The sequence below is a fragment of the Labeo rohita genome, chromosome 21 (genome assembly GCF_022985175.1).
Source record: "Labeo rohita strain BAU-BD-2019 chromosome 21, IGBB_LRoh.1.0, whole genome shotgun sequence".
NCBI classification, from domain to species: domain Eukaryota; kingdom Metazoa; phylum Chordata; class Actinopteri; order Cypriniformes; family Cyprinidae; genus Labeo; species Labeo rohita.
In genome coordinates this window covers 5,370,753-5,394,941 of record NC_066889.1, presented here as the reverse complement: position 1 = coordinate 5,394,941, position 24,189 = coordinate 5,370,753, and the positions used below count along the sequence as shown (strand labels likewise).

Genomic DNA, 24,189 nt, shown 5'->3' with positions numbered 1-24,189 from the left:
CTTCAACTAATGTGAGTCTGCCTGAAAAGTCATATTCATACACACATTTTTTGTTTTTTCAGCATGTAGCCAACACCCACAGATGCATGAACTAATATGAATCGCTTTGAATTTTTTTCAGCATACACACAGGTGAGTGAACGTTTTTGGAAGATCCAAAGATGGGAAAGAAATTATAGAAATTAATACTTTTTTTTAGCAAGGATGCACTAAATTGATCAAAAGTGATGATAAAGACATTTATAATGTTACAAAAGATTTCAAATTCAGATAAATGCGGTTCTTCTGCACTTTCTATTCATTAAAGAAACCTGAAAAAAATCTACTCAACTGTTTTAATCATAATAAATGTTTTTGAGCAGCAAATTAGAATATTAGAATGATTTGTGAAGGATCATGTGACTGGAGTAATATGCTAAAAATTAAGCTTTGAAGTCACAGAAATAAATTACATTTTAAAATATATTCAAATAGAGAACAGTTATTTAAATAGTAAAAATATATATATAAAAAAAAATTACTGTTTTTGCTATACTTTGGATTAAATAAATGCAGGCTTGGTGAGCAGAAAATATTAAAACTCTTACTGTCCCAAAACTTTTGACTGGTAGTGTACATTTTTACATTACGTGCATTTTGTGTAAAATGTTGTGAAAAATGTTCTAAAATGTCTTGCATCCACACACTTTTTTATTTAATGTTGCAAACATTTAGTGACTCATAAAGTCCCGGGAATCCATCTGGAATGTCTTCCAACACGCATTTATCAGCACGTCAAAAACTCTCACAGATGTAGTACTACTGTGTACATGTTTTTTAATCACATCACACACTCTGAGATGCACGAATTAAAGCAAATAATCTGAAATCTCTTGCATGCATCCACATGCATTTTTTTCTGCATCCAGTAACATAAAGTAACAAATCAGTCTAAAATCTCTCGCACGCACACATTTTTTCTAGCACATCACAAACGCTCTGAGATGCATCAAGCGACATATGAATCAGATCTTTAGAGTCAATGCACGAAGACACGTTGTGTTCACCTAGCACCTTCTCGTCCAACTCCAGCGCTCACATCCTCAGCATCTGAAGGACACCAGAGTCATAAACATATACATACGTGGCATCACCCACTGACACGTCCCTATGCACAGCATTGCATGGGAATGAAATTGTGTGTATTTGAGCAGAAGCGCATGGTAAAATGGGCCGGTGAAGAAGCGGGTCAGGGTTAGTGTATACGCAAGGTCACGTTTAAAACACACGGGTTGGAAGGGCCCATAAATCAGCCTGCGCATACGGCTGCCCTCCGCACTGCCTGATTTAACACCTGCGCCCAGACCTTCCTTGTCAGGCCCGGCATTCTTTATTACCCGCCTCTGCTCACTATAGCAGCAGCGCAGATAGAGTTCACCTTTGAAAGAGCCGCAGTAACTCTCTCTCGTGCACACGCTGGTGTGCTATCTATCTCCTTTCTCTTTTCCTCCCTGCCCTATGGTCACAGTTCAGGGAGTGGTCAGATATGCGAAGGTAGAAGGGGAGACGGTCACGTACAGGAAATTGACCATTTAATGCTTCCTTTTCGTAAAACTGAAAGCGGAATGTGACTGTGTTCATGCATGGACTGCATGTGTGGTTGGTGGTCTTGAACTGTTTATTACTGTTTTGTGAGTTGCTTTTTTATGATATTGAGAGGTTCAAACTGCAATGGCGCTTTTGACAACATGTCCTGCAGTGTGACATGCGATACGCTACCTAGTCTCTCAGGAAAAGGTTCAAAAGCCGTCTTTGGGGTGGTGCTTTTACATATTGGTATCTTAAAGGTACATTATAGTACTTAAAGTGTACATATTAGTAGCTAAAAGGTACAGTACCACCCCAGACAGCTTTCATACCGTTTTTTTGAGTGTACAATTGTTTAATTAGCATTGTGCTAATGATTTACACTTTTTAATTTACACTGATTATGCAAGCCGTTTTTCATAACCTCATATTCATTCAGTTATATTGAGCACATATACAGGAAATTGACCTTTTAGTGCTTCCTTTTTTAAAAAGCAGAATGAGACCGGGTCTGTGCATGGTATGCACATGCAGTTGTGTGTTTTTGAACTGTAAGTTGCTGATATTGTCTAGCATGTTTGGCAAGTTGCTTTGCGCTCTCTAGAAGAAAAGTTCAGCATGCACTTGTACAATAGACATCTCTTAATTAAAATTAACTATGGTAATCCTATAAACTGTAAAATGTTAATATATACAATTTGTTGAGTCAGCTTAAACTAATTTGTGACCCTGCTGCCTTAAAATTTGAAGTTCAGTCAACTAAAATAAGTTCATTCAACTTGAAATGTTAAGTTGTTCTAAGTAACAACTTAGATATTTGTGTTTGCTAAACTTAACAGATAGGTAAGTATCCCAGCTGCATTAAAATTTTAAGTTGATTCAACTCAAATATCTAAGTTGTCACTTAGTATAATTTAACATTTCAAGTTGAATAAACTTTTTTTGAGTTGACTGAACTTAAAATTTTAAGGCAGCCAGGTTACAAATCATTTTAAGTTGATTCAACAAATAGTTTTTTACAGCGTAGATAAAAAAACATGGTCAATATAGTTAAACCATGGTAATCACAAATTAATCATGGTTTGCACTAACCATAGTTTAACCATGTTATTTGTAGTAAAAATTAGGGCTGTCCTCGACTAAAGATTTTTCTGGTCGACTAGTAGTCATTCATTTTAAGCATTAGTCGACTATTAGTCGCATGTTTATTAATAAACCATAAAATCATAATAATGGGACTTTAATTGCCTACATTGCCCTAATAAGCACTCAACGCACACAGAAAAAGCTTGCCACAGCGCACCGACAGATATAATAATTCTGAATGTGTCAGGGTAAAACAGCAAGGAGACTTCATTGACGTTTCAGTAAATGGTCCCACTTTATATTAAGTGGCCTTAACTACTAAGTACTTACATTGAAATGAATTGTTTGATACTGTGCACGTATTGTGTACATATGTTATAAAAAAAATTAAATGCATCAGATTACTGAAGTTAAATTGCCGTTTTGTGTTGACTTTAGGGTGTGCATGTGACTTTTGAACTCTAGAGACATCATAAATCACTAATTTGTAAAATTTAATTGACTGACGCTTGTGCAGTAAACTAGTATAACCTATTTCTGGTGTGAAATGGCTTGAGAGTAAACCAGTTACACACATTATTAAACCACAGTACAACATGTATGTACAAAATATATGTAATTACGTCTGTAATTCATTTCTGTAATTACCTTTATAATTACATTGTTGACCCATCCCTTACACCTTAACCAACCCTTAAACCTACACATATCACCAAACTTCTCCCTAACCTTACCCATATCCCACCTCAATAGCAGCAAAAGTGTTTTGCAATACAATATGACCACATTAAGTACATTGTACTTATTTTTTTTATGTAAGTACATAGTAGTTAAGGCCACTTAATATAAAGTGGGACCAGATAAATTATTGATAAACTAGCGCAACCTTTGTTTTCGGCTTAAGAGATGAAGTCGGCAGCACTGACTTGCCATCTCTGCAGTAGTAATGCGCATGTTTCATTACATAATCTGAGAATATTTGTTTTCTATTTGAATTGGCTCATTTGAAAGTAGACATTTCGCTCTCTATAGATATATTTTTCATATCTGTAAGGAGAGTATACACAAAGTTTTGAAGTTTCACACTCAAGTTCACAGAGAAAGAAAGTGTATCTTGTTTGCTTTCATTATTTTACAAAAGCGCAACGTTTCGCTGTTATTCTGAGTGCACACAAATAAATGTAGAGTCTTTACAGATTCAAAAGATGTATTACCTTTATCTGTATGACCAAAATTGACAGAGCAAATGGAGGATTTTTTTTTCTGCGACTAAGCGACTAATAAAATTTTGGTTGACCAAGCCTCTTCTCGTCAACTAATGGTTAGTCGACTATTAAGGGGTAGCCCTAGTAAAAATATGGTTATACAAATGGTAATCAGTCTTCACCTTTACATAAAATAATACCATGGTTAAATTTTGTAGGGGAACTACAGTAAGACATGATAAAATTTTAAACAGATCGTCCTTGTAGATTTAATGGCCTCACACCAAGTTAGACACTAAATAGAGGCCACCTGCAGGAAATAGACAATGTAATGTTTGCTTTCTGTAAAATATAAAGCAAAATGCCTCTGTTGCAGTTGGCATGTTGGGTAATGCAGTTCATTTTGCGAATTATTTGCAGTCCGGTAAAAGCAAAAAGAGATTAAAATGGTAAAAAATTTTTGGTCACATTTTAGTTTGGGGACTAATTCTCACTATTATCTATTAACTATGGCTTTTTCCTCAATAAACTCCTAATTTGCTGCTTATTAATAGTTAGTAAGCTAGAACTTGAACTTGAACTTCCAAAATGCAGTTTAATGCAATTTTTTTTTTTTTTTTTTTGAAATGTACAATTTACATACTTTTTAACCTTAAATGCTTGTCTTGTCTAGCTTTGTCTGAACTCTGTGTATTCCGGTTCATGACAGTTAGGGTATGTTGAAAAACTCCCATCTCATTTTCTCCTCCAACTTCAAAATCATCCTATATCACTGCAGAAGTACCAACCCAGTGTTTACAAAGTGAACATGCAAAGAAGGTCAAATGTCCTTTACAAAAAAAGGTAAAACAGCAATGTAGGATGATTTTGAAGTTGGAGGAGAAAAATGAGATGGGAGTTTTTTGACATACCGTAACTGTTATGAACCCGAATACACAGAGCTCACGCAGAGCTAGACAAGATGAGCATTTGAGGTTAAAAAGTATATAAATTTGAATTTTTTTTTTCAATTATTTCATTAAATAAGACCCTTCGTCCACGGCTTGGATCATTTAGAGGCCTTTGAAGCTGCATTTAAATTGCGTTTTGGAAGTTCAAACTTGGGGCACCATAGAAGTCCACTATATGGAGAGAAATCCTGAAATGTTTTCCTCTAAAAAAAACATAATTTCTTTACAACTGAAGAAAGAAAGACATGAACATCTTGGATGACAAGGGGGTGAATACATTATCTATAAATTAGTGTTCTGGAAGTGAACTATTCCTTTAATATCTGCTTTATAAGAAGTACTAACAAACAGCCAGTTTGCTAGTAATATGCATGCTTATAAGCAGCTAGTTAATAGTAAGAATTGGTCCTTAAACTGTGTTACCAAACTTTCAGTCACCAAACTTTAATATATAATTTATAGTGTGTGTTGTAGATTTGTCAAAACATTCAATGCAAAAATTGAGCTTGAAATTTTCCAAGCTCAACTTTGAGGCAGAACTCGAAGTGAACAAACACCAAAAGTTTTCAGCATGTCCAAACGTACATTTTTCAGGTCACCGCTCCGAGCAGTTGCAAATATCTTCCGTCTTCTTTGACAAATCAGGATCTGGGTTATAATGTATGTTAAATAATAGAGCTCACCGGAGGTCGGGTCTTTGCTCTTTTGTCATCTGTAATAGAATCTTCTTTTCCTTCATTTCTTCTGCTGTCGCCAGGCCGGAGGGGCCCGAGGGGGCCTCAGGGGGACAGTGTGTAAGAGATGGACTCTTGTAGCCAGGGGCCCGGAGTACTAAAATGCAAATGTAGCTTTTGATGGATGATAAAGTTGGCCATAGGATGATGAATCGTAAGAGTTAGAATAATGAGAATTTAACAGAACGCAACTACACGGACGAGCTGAAAAACTGTGTGGCAGTTTGGGATTAACTTTTGTTATTTATTCATATTTATGTCTTTATGTCTGTTCAAGTTACAATTTTAAACCAAAGCAATTACTGTAATTTAAACATACTTAACAGACAATGCATGAAGTCAAAAATTTGAAGCCTGTTTTCAACTTTTTAACGCAGCATTGAAATATTTCATGCCACAGCAAGCTCATGCCGCCCAGTACGCCCACAAAGCGCTTTTGTGCGTGTGTGTGTGTGTGTTCCTCGCTCGACTTGTCAGGTCCTCCCTAATAGCAGCTTTACGAATAAGTCTCAAACATCTGACCACTTTGTCATAATGCGAACGTGCTTGTCAGCAGGTCTGTGAATGTCTTACAGGATAGTTTAATTATAACGTCAGGCCGCGATACGCATTCTCCGTCGACTGACTGGCAGGTAGTCGCTCCGCCCGCCGTTCCGAGACTGGGAAGAAAAAGAGAAAGTCGGTACTGTTTGATTACCGTACCTCTACGGTCCGTGGGCTACAATTGTTCTCGACGAAGCAAAATGCGAACGCTACCGTTAAAAGAACTTCGGCAAAATTCCTGTCACAGATGTAGCAGTTTCACGCCTCTCCTGTCAAGAGCCTCTCGCTTCAGTGCCGTTTCCGTCCAAAATGTAGTCCTTAGCATTGTTCGGCATTTCTTCCTCAACAATAGTTCTCAAAATGATGAGTGCTATTATTTGCCTGCTAACACTGACACATAATTGGATGGTGTCTCCCTTAATCTGAGCTGTTAGGCAACAGCGTTGTCAAAACGCTGAACAAGTTATGAGATTAATTTCCTATAGAGCATTGTGAGCTTGTCACTCACAAAGTGCTCATGAATTATTTTAGGGGCGCGCAGAAAGTTTGCACGTCACCTCGAGACGAGTTCAGAAAGATTCGCCTTTCAAATAAAGTCGCTCGGTGAGGGCAGTTGCCAAGCAGATTACAGTTTGTGCTCCGCAAATTGATTATTAGAAGGTTGTGAGAACGTGTTCGTATTTACCACAAAGCTACGCTTAAATATTAATGTGAAATGATGTCATTATAAAGTCAGTACATTGTCACAAGCTTAAAATTTAATTACCAGTCCAGCTCTGCACTGCAAAGTTGCATAAACTGTTGAAAGAGTAAGTGGATGTGAGTGACAGTGATTTTACCACAGCGAAGCGGAGTTTTAGGCAAAAACAAAGCAGCAGAAGCGCTAAGATATAGTACACCAATGTTTAGTAAGTAATTGCATTCATTAATAATAATAAACTTCAAAAAACAATTAGATTTAGTTATTTTCTAGAGGAAATTTGAGCAGTGCTCAATCCAGCAATAAATAGCACAGGTATATTTGTAGCAATAGCCAACAATACATTGTGTGGGGCAAAATTATCGATTTTTATTAAGTCAAGATCATGTTACATGGAGTTATTTTTACACACTTCCTACCATAAATATATAAAAACTTGCATTGTTAATATGTATAATATGCTAATATGCATTGTTAAAAACGTCATTTGGACAACTTTAAAAGTGGTTTTCTTAATATCTCAGATTATAGATTTCTAAATAGTTGTATCTCGGCTAAATATTGTCCTATCCTAACAAACCATACATCAGTGGAAAGCTGATTTATTCAGCATTGATGTATAAGTCTCAATTTCAAAAAATTGACCCTCATGACTGGTTTTGTGGTCCAGGACCACATATTATAAAAAATTAAATGCATCAGATTACTGAAGTTAAATGGCCGTTTTGTGTTGACTTTAGGGAGTGCATGTGACTTTTGAACTCTAGAGACATCATAAATGTCTAATTTGTAAAATTTAATTGACTGACGCTTGTGCAATAAACTGGTATAACCCATTTCTGGTGTGAAATGGCTTGAGAGTAAACCAGTTACACACATTATTAAACCACAGTACAACCCCTCTTTTAATGCCAGAACATTTTAACTTCATATTTAATGAAGTACAATTATGACCCTGAACCACAAAACCAGTCATAAGGGTAATTTTTTGAAATAGATGGTGTATGAGATACTACTGTTTGAAAATCTGTGATCTGAGGGTGCAAAAAAATCTAAATATTGAGAGTATCGCCTTTAAAGTTGTCCAAATAAAGTTCTTAGTACAAAAATTAAATTTTGTTATATTTATGGTAGGAAATTTACAAAATATCTTCATGGAACATGATCTTTACTTAATATCCTATTGATTTTTTAAAAGAAGAATAAATCATTTTGACCCATACAATGTATTCTTGGCTCATATACTCATGGTACTTAAGACTCGTTTTGTTTTTCAGGGTCACAATTATGCATTAAAGTTGTATTGTCTGCATTCTCATCTTGCTGTTTCTCTCTCTTTTCTCATGTGGCGATCCGTCCCGTACGTTCCCGGGTTCCTCACATCAGGTAAGTGCGTCGAACCACACTCACACATCCCAAACATTTGATCTGGCACCTTCTGAGACATGCGGCGAGAGCGAGTAAGGAATGCAGAAAGAGACACGGGAAGGTCATGATGTCACAGCCTGAAAAATGTGCCATTGATAGGGGTTAAGAGAAATGTCCACTTCACACACGCCCGCTCCTGAGAGGGCCGCGAACAGCGCTCCTTTTTTTAGAAACAGGTGCTGCATCGCATTTCTTCCCTCAGGCCTCCTGCAGCAGATAATGCACGCCATGACATTTGGTCCGGCTTAATACACCTCTTTGTCACAATCGCCGGCGTAATTGTCTTCTATAGAGCGGCATGCTTTTAATTAAAGTGAGTGGTAGGCTCTGACAGAAATGATTTATTTCATGCACTCCGCTATCGGGTCGCGCGCAAGCACGCACACGCGCGCAGCCGCAAACACGCACGCCTCCGAGTGTCTCGGCGCACGGGGCAAATTAATTACAGCAAATCAAATTAAACAACGCCACCAAATCACACTGTCTATCTGTGTGTGCCGTGGCAGCCCCAACAAGAAGTTTATTAAAACGAAGCAGGAAAACGAAGGAGAGAATGAAGCGTGGAGAAGAAGCGGCGACGCTTGGATGGAGAGGGCGACTCAATTAGGGAATTAATGCATCGTGTTTGAAGTATGGAAGTGAGAATATCTGTTGCTGGCGTGCGAGAGCGTGTCCTTCTCATCCTCTTTCCAGAGGTTAAAAATGTTCTGGGCTGTATTTAGGATCTGTATAGATCTGCATTTAAATCATTTTTATTTCAGCAGTAGTGCTTCTTTCTTCGTTTTAAATGCACTTTTCGGCTTTCCAAACTAGCATTAACACAATTGATTAGAAGGCCGTACGCGATGCGGTCCAGCTGAATGCGCACCAAATGTTTAATTGTCTTAGGGGACCTAAATTAGCCCAGTTCCTTCCCAAAGCTTTGTCTCCGATCGATCTCAGGAAAAAGAAGAACTCGCTAGATGCATTCGTTCCTTCTGGCTTAAATATACCTATTTCTTGTCATCTGTGTTCGGTGGCTGAACAATTGCGCTCTTAAACAATAGCCTTTCTTTGCTCCAACAGCACTGCGTTTGAAAACATCCTGTTATTCGTTTCAATGTTATAAAAGTTAATTAATTGTCCCATCCTGTCTGCTTGGGAGGTACAAATGCAGGACTCGGAAAAAGTGATTAAAGTGCTGCAGAACAGCATGAAAAACAAACAGCTATCTGTCATTTGAGGTTTAGATCTTTGTGTGCCGGGTTTTGGTGATGGCTCTCGACAGCGACGGTGGAATTAATTCAATTAAAAAAGAGAAAGTAATCAAAGTCTTTGTTTCGCAAGTTTTGGAGTCAAGTCGAGTGAGGACCTTAATTTAAGCTTTGTGTGGTGTGTAAATCAATCATGCAAACGATTAATCGTGATTAATCGCATTCAAAATAGTTTTTGTTTACGCAGTATATGTGTGTGTACTGTGTATATATAAATGCATGCATGGATGTATTTAAGAAAAATATATTATGTCTATATGTTAAATATGTTTATATATATAAAATTAAATATATTAATAAAAATATATACATGTAAATACATATTTTCTAAATATATATTCTGTATGTGTGTGTATTTATATATACACAATAAATATATAAAGTACACACACATATATTATTTAAACAAAAACTTTTATTTCATATGCGATTAATCGCGATTAATCGTTAGACGGCACTAATTGTGTCATAAAATATGACTTGTAAGACTTGTTTTACAATATCCATTTAGCAATATCAATTTCATAAATCTTACTTGAAACATAATTGGCTATGTGTTGGGCTTGTTGCTAGAAACAAAACCATTTGTCAATTAAACTGTTCATTTAGACTCATTTATTTTTATATCCATGAATTTATTTTTTTAGGTGGCTGCGACAGATGACCTATTAAAGATAAAATATCCCAGATAGTCCTTAGATTTGTCAGCTCATGTCGGTGCAGTGGATACTGTACAGAAAACTTTTCTAGTAATTTTTGCTAGCGAATGTTATTTAGATTCTGTTTAGTGATATTAATAAGTGCATTTATGAATCAGTTTTTTGATGTTAACATTATTTTAGATATTTGTTATAATAATAACATTGCAGTAACGGAGGAATATATATGTAAATATTTAACAAATAACACAGTTAACTTTTTCTGTGCAAGTTTAGGTGTGTTTTTCAAATAGAGGAGAGTGAGATTTTTTTTCACCCCTCTCATGGTGAATTTCTCTCTTGTTTCTTGTTGCTGTACTGTGTGCACAAAATGAAAGATTCTCTCTTTTGGGCCACTCCTGTGATTTTTAATTAAATAAGGGTCATGTGTATAGTCCACCTCCCACGTTTAAAGGAATTTAATCTGGAGTCAGGACACAAGTGTGTGTATGTGTGCGAGTGTGTGTGCGTCCCTCAGTCTCAGCCATGTCACTCATAGCCGTGACCCGCCGTACCCCAGGGCTGTGCGGGCCGGTGTGAATGGAGCCGTGTGTGTGTGTGAGTGTGTGTGAGATTGAAAGTGAGACAGACTTGCACCTGCACCCTTAATAAATGTAGTCAAGCAACATGGACATCTCTCTTATTCCCCCTGTGTGTGTGTGTGTGTATCGCGTACACAAACATGCATTCATAGATCTTTTACTGCTGTGACTTTCGCACTGTAACAGCTTAAATTCACTTAAAAGTGAATTTTCTTTATAATATATGTGACCCTGGACCACAAAAACAGTCTTAAGTAGCATGGGTATGTTTGTAGCAATAGCCAAAAATACATTATTGATTTTTCTTTCATGCCAAAAATCATTGGGATATTAAGTAAAGATCATGTTCCATTAAGATATTTTGTAAATTTCCTACCGTAAATATATCAAAACTTAATTTTTGATTTGTAATATGCATTGCTAAGAACTTCATTAGGACAACTTTAAAGGTGATTTTCTCAATATTTAGATTTTTTTGCACCCTCAGATTCCAGATTTTCAAATAGATGTATCTCAGGTAAATAGTTTCCTATCCAAACAAGCTCATTTATTCAGCTAGTGTATAAATCTCATTTTTAAAAATTGACCCTTAAGGCTAGTTTTGTGGTCCAGGGTCACATTTTCACCCTCATTTGGTTTTAAACCTGCTTTGACGTTTGTCTTTTGTAAAACACGAAATGAGCAATTTTACAGAATGCTCACGCTGCTCTTTTCCATACAGTAAAAGTGAATGGGGACTGTGCGCTATATAAGTGTTTTGAAATGATATGACAGCTTTGTGAACCAAGCAAAATTTAAGATGATTTAAAATGATTATGAAACTATCTTCCCACAATTAGTTTCATAAAACTTTTTATATAAACACTTAAATGCTGAGATGTGTAGTAGAATCTTGTAGCTTTGTGCAGATGCCATTAAATTGCAGCTTTTAAAGATTTATGTTCATAACGTTGGTGTAAAGATTTAATTAAAAGCGAAGACTATGAGATGCATGTAATTCAAACAAGGCAATTATTTCAATTTTATGCTGACGCCATTACCATAGAGACCTGCGTCATGTCGAAACCCCCCGCCCCCTTCCTCCCCTCCGTACACGAATACACTTCATTTAGCCTGTAGTTTATGCTGATCAATGGTTGGCAATTACAGCTCAAACCTTTTGAAAACCTTTCGAGTGAGAGAGACACAGAGAGCGAGAGACAGAGAGAGTATTATTGAAAACTCCTGAACAAATACTGTGTAATTGGCTCGGGCCAGCAGGGTAATTGGCTTGTTCAAAGTGGGGGGAAAAAAAGGAAAGCGGAACCCATAGAGGAGAAAGTCAGGGGAAATGTTAATATTGCACTATTGCTTAAAAATTATGATGACATCAGCAGCGAACGGCGGTAAGGTGAGCGCGGATGGAGTGTCGACTTCAGACAGCAGCAGGTAAATAAGCATATCATTAACAAAGGATTGTTAGCGTGTATTTTTCTCAGGGGCTAATGTATTCAAAGAGGTGAGCGGAGTGGAGGAAGAAAGGCGGTTTTGCGCTGAAGTGTCACTATTGGAGTGGAGGAATAAAGGACTAAGTAATATCGCGCTGAATAAGGGCTTCTGCTCTCTCCGGAGGTCAGGGCCTCCCTGGTGGCCGGGTACGAGTGGGGGGGTGCTGATAGCGGGCCGTGCCACGAAATAATTACTTAACACTGGATAAACAAAGAGAGGCTCGTACGTAAACACACACAAACTTTGTACTCGCACAATAAAACAGTGCTTACGCTGCCAGTGATACGACAACTGTCGCACAACTTTGTAGACACAAAGTAACACTGTTCAAATACATCTGTACACACATTTTCTTAGCTGTGATGCAAATTTTCTTGTTATTTTTCCAGTGAAAAATTCTGAGCATCAAGGGCATAATTTAATAGGACGGTATTCGGAAAATATATCTATTATGAATGAATTTTATTTTAAAATGGTCCCACTATACCATACTAAATTCTGTTAGATTTGTCTTATATAAATAGTACATTTATCTGGCTTTAAAGCATTTTTTTTTACAAAACAAAATAAACATTTTGACTAAACATGATGTATTTATACATACTCCGAACCAACAAACCATACTTTTCTCTCGGTCAGACCCACACACATGCACACCTCATTCATGCATTCAAAGCCGGCTACACGTATTACACAGAAAGAGAGGGAGGGAGAAAAAAGGGAGACAGGGGAGGCTGTATTAGTTTTGACCTCCTCTGGGTGAGCTGAGAAAAAGAGAGATTTGATTAAATGGATGCCCAGGGGTCGTGACCCTGTCTAAACACACTGCAGCCCTCAGCATTAATCAAATAATCCTCCAGAAATGTTGACCAGCGCGACACTCCCCACCTTCCCCATGCATATATACAACCTGGGGATTTAAGAGTGTCGGTGTGTGTGCGTGCAAGTGTAAACAGCAGCCTCGGTCTAAAAAAATACCACAGAATTTATGCCACCTATTTTTCACACAGTCACAGTTTTCCTAAAGGTGAAGGACTCTATATTATATAAGGGGAGAAATGAAGAAACGTAAGCATGAGAAGTAGTGGGTTTGGATCTCGTATCCTATCTCATGAGGAGGAAACCGAAAAAGAGATACACAGATAATAATATTAAAGATTAACGAGAACCAATCATAAAAAAAATTGTCTTTTGTCTCTCAAGCATAGCCATGCCACCAGCAAAACTTAAAACTGATCATCCAGGGTAGTCTTGCTGGTTATGCTAGTTAACCAACATCCTACCCTGGTGTCCAGCACCCGAAACCCAACAAATTCAGGTTTTTAGCAGGGTTTGTGCGCAACGACTTCTGAAGATAAAAGAGACGATGTTCGACTACATATTCTGAAAAGGACATGGACATAGGTCACCGTGTGCTAGTCGCACAATAGGAATTAGCCAGGCCAAAAATGCGTCCCGATTCTTTTCGCCACTGAGTGGCTTCTGACAATGGATGCTGTCTGCCTGCCGCAGGCCAACAGAAATTAGAGCAAAGACCAGCGCTGTCAAGTGTCAGAGCGAGAGAGCCGGACCTTTTGTGATGTTTCCAGCGAGATTAGGGAAAGTGCGCTTCATTGAGACCTCGGATTTATCAGTAATTATCACGCCGCTGCTTCCACACAAACCTAAGCCTTCTGGGGGCGAACGGGGGTGGCGGCTCGCTCCCCGTTGCATTTTATTTTCATTAATCATAGACATGTGAAGTCTTAACTAAGCCCCCCCCGATGCTGGCGGACTATTGGCATTCTCCCCGACTGGACCCAAGTATGCGACACAAAAAACGGCGGGGCGGCATGCATGAGAATATTGTCCGTCGGAATAGCCGCCCCATTGGTGTGCATTCATTCTTCTTTTATTTGGGCGCAGGAGCCGAGGGAGGGGGGGCGGTCGTAGTTAGAAGGGCTAATGTGGGTGAATTACGAGGGAAAACCTCTGCAGCTGAAGGCCTGAGAGAGAATGGAAGTCAACGGGAGAATAATGGCTGGTGTGACAGTCACGCCTGGGGCAATTCGTCTGTCCTCTGTGCATGCCGCTCACTAAACAGTTAAAGATTCACGAGAGGAAGGCGAGCGCGTGCGCGTAACAGCTCCCTGGGTAATAGGACTACGGCGCAATCGCTGGAACAACAAGGTTATTCTTCAGGACGTTATTATGACATCTGTGTGCTAGTTAAACAGCTTGCGAATATGCTGATAAAACTGGGAGCTAATTTACAGTGCCATAAAGCCAACTTCACCTTCAGTTATTATCTGAAAATATTTATTACGGACTGTTAAAAAGTCTGAAATTAAATGCTTTATGGCCATTTATTCACAAACGTAAAGCAAGCACTGGCCCCTGCGGTTATTACGAGTCTGCTGTTTGTTAAAAACAAACTGGAATAATATAGATAAGAGCATGGTGCGAGGGAAGGGAAATTTCTGCGCTCTTGGGTAAACACGGCTGCAGAATCAATTCACTAATCTGTCCATTCTCTCTGATTGAGGCCCGGTGCAGGAAACACAACGTGTTCACCCTTTTCCTGTCTAACCTTTTCTCCCTTCCAGCACTCCGTTTTGAAATTTATATATAGAGCGAAGGCGGTCGTCAAAGTCTGAGGTCATTTATGTTTTCCTCAGCGCTCGTGATCCCTTAGCAGAGGCTCGAGCACCAGCTAAGAACCTCTGAAGCAAAGGCACATTTCGCTGTAGGCCAACCTGTAGGCGCGTAAAGCTTGGACGACTACTCCACGCTGTCGTCAAACTCTACAAAGTTCTCTCGCCGCTTAAAACGCTAATTAAAAACGCAAGTGTCGCAAATTGAAAGCGATACGAGAGATACCCCTTTGATATTCGCAGATATCAGTTCGTTCTGCTTACATAAGCTCGCATAAACAGTACGCCGACTTCTATCTCTGCCTGACAGAGTTTCCTACGAAAGAACATAGTTTCCCCGAACGTGCGAGAGGGGGAGAGTGGGACTTCTGTGAAAGACAAGAGAGATTATGCTAATCAGAGCGCTTTTTGATTCTACATCCCTGGGGGTTACTCCCGCAATGGTTATTTACTTATCGCGCCATCCAGATAACTGGGCAAGATAATGGCCCCCACTACATATCACTGGCTTCATTTCACCACTAATCCTCTTCCCCTCCAGAGTCGATTCCTCTTTTGTCCAAGTAATGAGCTGTAAAATGTAATAATTCACTTTTTCTTCCTTGTGTGGAGTCACTCCCGATCTGAGAAGTTAGTCTTAAACTTGCACCAGTAACCGAATGGAAATGCGAAGGTTACAAACTGTAGTTTTCCTCCTCTGTAAGCCTTCTAATTTCTGTTGGATCTCCTTAGAAGTGACCCTGGACCACAAAACCTGTCTTTAGTTGCACGGGTATGTTCCATTAAGAGATTTAATTTATAAAAACTTAATTTTTGATTAGTAATATGCATTGTTAAGAACTTCATTTGGACAACTTTAAAGTTGTTTACAGATAATTTACTCACTGTCACCAAGTTTTTTGAGGAAAACATTTCCGGAATTTTCTCTGTGTAGTGGACTTCTATGTTGTCCACGAATTTGAACTTCCAAAATGCAGTTTAAATGCAGCTTCAAAGAGCTCTAAATGATCCCAGCCAAAAGGAAGGGTCTTATCTAGTGAAACGATTGGTTATTTTCTAAAAAAGGACAAATTATATACTTTTTAACCTCAAATGCTGGTCTTGTCTAGCTCTGCGATGTGCATGCATACTCTGTGCACTCCGGTTCAATACAGTTAGGGTATGTTGAAAAACTCCCATCTCATTTTCTCCTCCAACTTTAAAGTTGTCCTATATCGCTGCAGAAGTACCAACCCAGTGTTTACAAAGTGAACGTGCAAAGAAGGTCAAACGCCCAAGGACAAAACAGCGATGTAGGCCAACTTTTAAATTGGAGAAGAAAATGAGACGGGAGTTTTTTGGCATACCCTAACTGTCTTGAACCAGAATACACGGAGTTCATGCAGAGCTAGATAAGATGAGCATTTGTGGTTAAAAAGTGTAAAAATGTAATTTTTTTGTAGAAAATAACCGATCGTTTTGCCAGATAAGACCCTTCTACCTCAGCTGGGATCATTTAACGCTGCATTTAAACTGCATTTTGGAAGATCAAACTCATGGGCACCATTCTGGAAGTGAACGAATGCTTTAAAGGTGATTTTCTCAATTGCACCCTCAGATTTTTAAATAGTTGTATCTCTGCCAAATATTGTCCTATCCTAACAAACCACACAGTACATCAATGGAAAGCTTATTAATTCAGATTTATAAACCTCAATTTCAAAAAATTGACCCTTTTTACTGGCTTTGTGGTCCGGGGTCACGTATCACGCCTAGAGAGCAGATTTCCTCTACAGATCACTGCTAAATGCTTTTGTTATCGGATGTTTCCGTGTTTCCTTGTACAGTTACTGCAAAAGGCCAAACTAAACTCTTGTTGTTTTTTTGAAAAACTTTACCTGGTGACAACACTTTTTCCACCCACTGACACAATCGGTGCCTAGTTCCTGATCAGTAATCCAGTTGTTCCTGCCTGGAACAACTTTTTGTGGTTGAAATGATTTGAGAATGGGAACCAGTCCAGGAACCTGCACTGGAACCGTCGGTGAAAACGGTCTCTATTTCGAAGTAACTTGCACCAGTGGTGATTGAGGGGAAATAGTAGTCGTTGAAAGTTGATGGTGTTGGATAATCAAGGCTCGTGGGAGTTCTTGCATTCTGAGTTTGATTTGATCCTGTTACCTGGGACCAAGCGGAGCTGTCACGGTGTAATCTGACAGTGCGATATCTGGTCTGTGATTTATAGTTGATGGTTCTTTGAACGGTTCCTCTTAAGCGTACAGGGTCTTGTTTGTTTGCTAGCGCGATTCACATCCTCTTTCCAGGCCCGTGAGCTGATTCTCGCAGAGTTGTTGAAGGCGAGTCATACCAAAGGGATAAGAAGTGATGTTTTGCCCTTTTATCTCTGCTCTTTTACTTCCTCTATTGCCCTTCCCCCCCTCACCCCAGCTGTTTAGGCTAAATGGATACCTGTAATTCATCTTTGCACTCCGTGTCAAGAGCGTTTATGTGGATTCTGAGTGTTTCTCCTTTCTCTCTCGCTCTACCCCCCTATTCTCGGCTCTCATTCCAGCTTCTGATCCCAGACAATGAAAACAATAGATGGGAGCCTCTCTTTCGCTCGTCTCTTTTCCCACACCCCACCATTCCCATTTCATGCTCTGCCTGTCGGGACTCTTTTGTGGACGGCATTAATTCCGGCCACGCTGGATAAACTTTCAGCAAAAACAATACAGTCTTGTATTTGTTTATTTATTCGTTTAGTCATCCTCCGTTCCACGACCATCTGCCTGGTGTATTAACATACACAATAAAGATTCTTTTTAAATCTCATCCCCATTAATATTTACATTTAATTGTGAACGAGGCCTATAGTTTTGGTATTCACAGGGTCATTTTTGAAGGGTTGCGTAGGACAGAGTGACATCAGTAGCTTTTGTGGTGCTCACCATAGCCACATAGCCGTAAATTCCACCCAGAGGTCCACCCTTGTGTTCAGATCGCCCAGAGCTGAGGGAAATGGGCTGGAAAAAAAGTCTGTTATCCCAGCAGTGGCAGTATAGTTACAAAAGGATGTTTATATGGCTGGGCCTGTTGATATTAGATTAAAATAATGGAATTTGACCATCTTATGGAGACTTTTCTGGACTGCATTAGGAACAGACCAGATTGCTGCACAGAATACATTCTTTTCTGGTTGCTAAAAATGTGCTAAATGCACAGAAAACTTGTAGGTAATGGTAAAATACCTTCTCCCATTCCAGAAATGAAAATTCTGTCATCATTTGTTCACCCTTAAATTGTTCACCCTTAAATTAAACCTGTATGACTTCCATTCTTCTGTTGAAAACAAAAGGAGATGTTTTGAAGAATGTAAGTAACCAAGCAGTTGCTGGTAGACTTACATAGTATGGAAAAAATACTATGCAAGTCAGTGGCTACCAGCAACTGTTTGGTTACCAGACTTCTTCAAAGTATCTTAGCTTGTGTTCTGCAGAAGAAAGAAATTCATACAGGTTTTGAACATCTTAATGATGACAAAATTTTCATTTTTGTGTGAACGGTCGCTTTAATGTGCAGAGAGAACTAGGTAATTTGTTATTTACTTACCCTGAAAAGAGTAAACACTGCTTGTTTAAGCATCCATTTATTATATATATATATATATATATATATATATATATATATTTTAATGTGGTTAACGCGCTGGTCCCGCCCCAGACCTGTACGTCATCTTATATTTCATACAGTTGACTATTGACAAATATGATGCAGGGCAACAACTTCATTAATGCAGTTATGCACTAAAATTCAAGATATTGGTGCAAAAAACACCCCTGTATGTGTTTTGTCTCACATTTATATACATCACATATCACACGATATCACACGGGCAGCAAGAGCGATATGACACAATTATTTGTTTTGTTTTTCCATCTATCACAAGCTTAAATGTGATTTTACACAACAGTTCAGTAAATAAGAAGTTCATATTGTGTTATTTTAAACACTATATTATGTGTTTTTGCTCAATTTTGCAGAGAACATATTACCTTTGAAGCCATGTCAGAATTGCATCTCTGAGCAACACAGAGGTGTTTAGTTTCTGAATGAATCCGCATTTTGAACAAATCGTGTGAATCAATGATTTGAAAGCCATTTACTTAATTTGTGATGAATCAGCTGTTTGAACGTATTGAATTGAATGAGTGAATGACTCATGAAGACATTTAGACAAAATGACACACACAAAAATTCTATATTTTTACATTACTTTTCCTTTTACATTACAGATTTTACATTACTTTTTTGTTAAACTGTATTAAAACTGTATATAGCTTTACAAGCTGAGTTGAGCACATATTGCTAGAATATTCTATGTAAGTAGCGTTGAGGATTTTTGACAGTTGTTCAGTTTGAAGAGGTTATTCAGTAAAAAAAAAATCTAAAATCATTCTATGATTCAAGTCATCACTCTTACACTCTTACATTCTTACATTTTAATACATTTTATGACTTTTTCACACCAAAATTATTATTATTATTATTTTTTTTAGAAACTACTATTTAGCTACAGATGCTGTTGTTTATTGCCGACAGTTATAGAAATAATGTTTTTAGTTTTGTTAGTGAATCATTAACTGGTTATGTAATTGAAGATATCGAATCCTTAAATATCTTAACTTTTATGTGTAGCTACTTTTTCAAAAGGGTTGCTTTTACTTTATGGGTAGCTTGTAACAAACTAAAACAAATTTCAGCAATTTCCAAGTGAATACCCCACAGTTCAGTCCTAACCTTGTAAAAACATTGCAAGACATTCTGGGTTTCCAGTCAGCGCCTTCTTCAGCATCCCTTTACGCTGCTAAAACGCAGCTGATGGCCGCCTCAATAATTCACGACTCTTTCTGTGTTTGGTCATCATTTTCATAGGTGCCTGTCTTCTGGGCTGTTTTCAACTGCTCCATCATGTTAGTATGAATAATACATGTAGTATTATTTTACATAGGTGTTAAGTTACAGAGGGGCCGTGCTGATGTCCTTGGGCTATAATAGGGTGGGACACATACAAAACAGTGACGTGCCCCAGAGGACAGGGCAATTGTCATTGATATGAGGCACACAGGTGGACATGTTTTCAAGCTACTTGGAGCGTTGGAAAACGCCTGTGAGGCAACAGTATGTCTTGCTTTTAATTGGGAAAAATCAGGTGCATAATGACAACATCAACTCTGCTTTTAAAGATGCACCAGTATAGAGATTATTATTAGGGCTAATTTAAAAATGCATATATCAGTATGTGTAAAAATCTTCCAGAAATAACAAGAGTGTATGTAGCAGAAATGTAGCAGGTGTACAGTTGATTTATATCAACATCCCCTGCCTGCTTGTCCATCTGTCTGTCTGTCCTGTCCTGTTCTGTCTGGTCTCTTTCTTCCCCGCACCGCTGTGTCCCGCTGACCTCTCCGTGGCCCTTTTCATTACTGGCATTCCAACAATGTATTTGTGTAAAAAGGAATCAATTAAATTCAAATCTCTCTGAAAGCAGGCTTTGCAAGAAAAACACGGGCCGGTCAATGTTTAGATTGTGCAGCCACTGCATCTTTTTTCTTTTTTTCCATTTCAGCTCTCTGCCTACATGTTCAGGTTGTTCTTTTCTTGCCATTTTTTTTTAATTTGTTTTTAATAAATGCAAAACAAAAAGCTTACAGATTTAATTGCTTTAAACAAAAGCGCAACGCATTCTCACAGTATGCTCTTTTCTTTGCGCTATTTTCTTTTCATATCGCATCATTGTTTTTCTTTTCCTCCTTGGCCTCGTGTTCAGGGATGACCCCGGGTCGTACTTGCTGAGTAATCCGTGCATGTTTGGAGACCGAAATCATTTTGTAATAAGGAAAAAATCCCAGTAAACAGAGATGTAAAAGCTTGGCCAGGCAAAGGAGTCAGGAAATCTCGAGGCTTTTGATTTCTTGGAGTTTCTTGGAGGGTTAGCAGAGGGATGGGAGGCATGGAGGAAAAAGGAGGGGTGTTGTTTTCCTAATCCATTTGTCCCATTCCTTTGAAAGTGTTTGGAGAGAAAACCATCTTTGCGTTTTGGACATGCTGAGTTTCAAAGTGAATCGAACCGCATGCTTGTTGTAGGGTCATCAGCAGAGCGCAAGAGGAAAAAGTTCCCCACAGTCATCAGTATTAGTGAAGTTTGATCTTAAAGGTGACCTGTTATGCCCCTTTTTAAGATGTAAAATAAGTCTCTGATGTTCGAGTGTGTATGTGAAGTTTTAGCTCAATTTTAAAGCCTGATAAAATTGCCACTTTTAGTGTATGAGCCAAAACGTGCTTTTTTGTTGTTGTTTGTCCCTTTAAATGCATATGAGCTGGTGATCCCGCCCCTCTTTTCAGAAGAGGGCGGAGCATCAAGAGCTGACAAAAACAAAACAAGACATGCACTGAAAATGTCAGAAACTCTCAGTAGCGGTGTTCAGCCTTATATGTTAGAACCAGTTTAAAATCAAAATCGTTCCAGATGGGGAGTACAGCGACAAAAATAACAACATAGCTAGTCTCTTGGTGCCATCGTGTGCTATCACAAACTTTATAAGTTGTGATTATGAGCTTGACAAATTCAAGCGGTCGACTTTCATATGCAAATTTTAACTACCGCATTTCCTATTAACAATCATTCTGGTAGCACGTAAAGCCAGCATCATTGAAAACAATGGTAGCTTTAGCAACATTTGCCTTACAGAGCACCAAGAAGCTGTTTCGGAAAGGCATTTTGGAAAACAAAAGCGTGATACTTACTTTGTCTGGAGCTGACGTTCGTGCACAAAGCGTTGGTGTTGGTCCCTAAATATATAGGGGACTTTACCGGGACATTTCCTTCGAAAATGAAATTTAACCACAGTGTCCTCAGCAGCTCAGATGGAGGGCAGGGCGGGGATTTCTACCTACGATGTCATCTACGTAAGGAGAAATCTGGAATTGTGTATTCAGATAAACTGTTTATGATTTATTGGGATTATAAAAAAATAAGTGGGTGGATTTTTACAATTATAAGCCGGTTGTTTTCACACGCTGCGGCCACACAACTGTGTTCAAACACCTTAAAAAAGCAATTTTTGCATTTAAAATGTTTTAAAATTAGGGCTTTCAGTTTAACACTTTAACGTAATTAATTAGTTATGAAAAAATAAAATATTTTAGCGCAGTTTACGCACTGGCCCCGCCCCCAGACCTGTACGTCATCTTATATTTCATATAGCTTACTGTTGACAAATATGATGCAGGGCAACAACTCCAACTCCACAGTTATGTCCTAAAATTCAAGATATTGGTGCAAAAATATATGCCCCTGTATATGTTTTGTCTCATATTTATATATATCACATATCACACGATATCACACAGGCAGCAAGAGCAATATGACACGAGTGCTGATTTTGTCCCGATCTATCACAAGCTTAAATGTGATTTTATACAACAGTTCAGTAAATAAGAAGTTGATATTGTGTTATTTTAAATGCAATATTATGTTTTTGCTCGATTTTGCAGAGAACATATTACCTTTGAAGCCATAGCAGAATTGTTGTGTGACTCAGAGCAACACAGCGTTGTTTAGTTTCTGAATAAATCTGCGTTTTGAATGAATCGTGTGAATCAATGATTCAAAAGCCCATTCATAAAGAGAGCCATTTATTTTATTCCTGAATCAATCAGCCGTTTAAATGAATCGAATGAATGAATGACTCGTAAAGACATTTACCACGACCTGCTAGCAAATTTAGTTTCTTAGAGTATAATTTCATAAAAAAATTATAATAATAATAATAATAAAAAAAAGAACATTAAAGGGATAGTTCACCAAAAAAAAAAAAAAAAAAAAAAAAAAAAAAATTCTGTCATAATTTACTCACCCTCATGTCGTTTCAGATCTTTCTTTTGTGGAACATAAAAGAAGGTATTTTGAAGACTGCTGGTAACAAAGCTGTTTTGGTTACCGTGACTTGCATCGTATGAACAAAAAATACTTTTATGTTCCAGGGTTTCCGTTGCAGCCTAAATGTTTATGTGTAATAAATCCTATGTTAAATCAAATAAAATATTTCTTTCTAAAGCTACAATTTGTAATTTCTACTTGATACTTTCTCGATTAAGACAAAAATAGCATTAAATAATCTTTTGTGGGTATTTTCACAGTCAAATTTATTTTGCGATTAATTAGATTAATTAATCAACACATCATGTAATTAATTAGATTAAAAATGTTAATTGACTGACAGCCCTAGTTCAAATGCTTCGTCCTATCTCAGTTTAACTCAGTTTGTCCAAACAATGAAAGTTATAGTGAGTTTGAAAAGATTTGTACAGTTTGTTTGGTGGCACAGAAGTGACACACCTCACCTTTAATTCCAAAGTAGATATTGTCGTTTCGAAATTCGCCGTCACAACAGTCCTATTTGACAAAATAATACCTGAAAGAGTGCCAGTGCGGAACATGTCAAATTACCAGGTCGTTGACTTGAAAAGACACCTTCGAAATGTCTCTCATATGCTCGGCGGCTGTCACTGTAATTTAGAACAAAGGTGTATGAATGTTAATTGATTTTCTATTTATGGCAGATGTCAAGTACTATTTATAATGAAATTTCACAAGCTAAAACTTGCGAAAGAAGCCACGTCGAGAGCCTCGTTCTCTCCTGCAGGACCGAAGCTGCGGATTTCATTAACAGCCTCGCACCGCTACGGTTTGATTCTTCACAGGCTGAAGGAAGTTAGCGGAGTCAACAGGATATCGAGCGCCTGAATGGACTTCATTTCCCAGATATCCCAAGTCCAAACATGGGAGAGTGCTCTCCTCCAGCCCTCTCCCCATGTGTCCTTTCAACCACCCCTCTTAACATTTTTCTTTCTATCTATCTCTCTTTCCCTCCCTCTATCTATCTCTCCTGTGGCTTGTGCAGATAATGAGACAATGGCGCTCCAGTGTTCTTGTAAGCCCCTGTAAACATGGAGCTGCGAGGAGTTCAAAGGATTTGTTAAATTATTGACATTTAATTGGAGGTGCTTTTGTGCCGGGCCGCAGCTCGAATGCTATTCGCCGGCCTGGGCGTCGCCATGGCAGCTAATGAGCACAACAGCCATTCAGGCAGTCAGGGGCCGAGGTAGGGGCCTCCAGGGTCTCGAATACTTTCATTGTGTCACACAAGTGCTCCTGGACACGGATGAAACGGGGAGGCATTTTCCCGTTTTTTTTTTTTCTGGAGGGGAAAAAAGAAGAATGGAAGTGGTATTAGCGATATGTTGTGAACTGAGGAGGGTAAAAGAGAAATACGATTGAATCGGCTCATACCCAGAGGAAGGTTTTATTGCTCCGGGTTTATT

General features: G+C 38.4%; 1 protein-coding gene across 1 annotated transcript in view; it reads left to right on the top strand.

Annotated features, from left to right (window-relative positions):
• Positions 1-24,189, top strand: part of dacha (dachshund a) — a 182,588-nt gene that overhangs the window by 20,244 nt on the left and 138,155 nt on the right.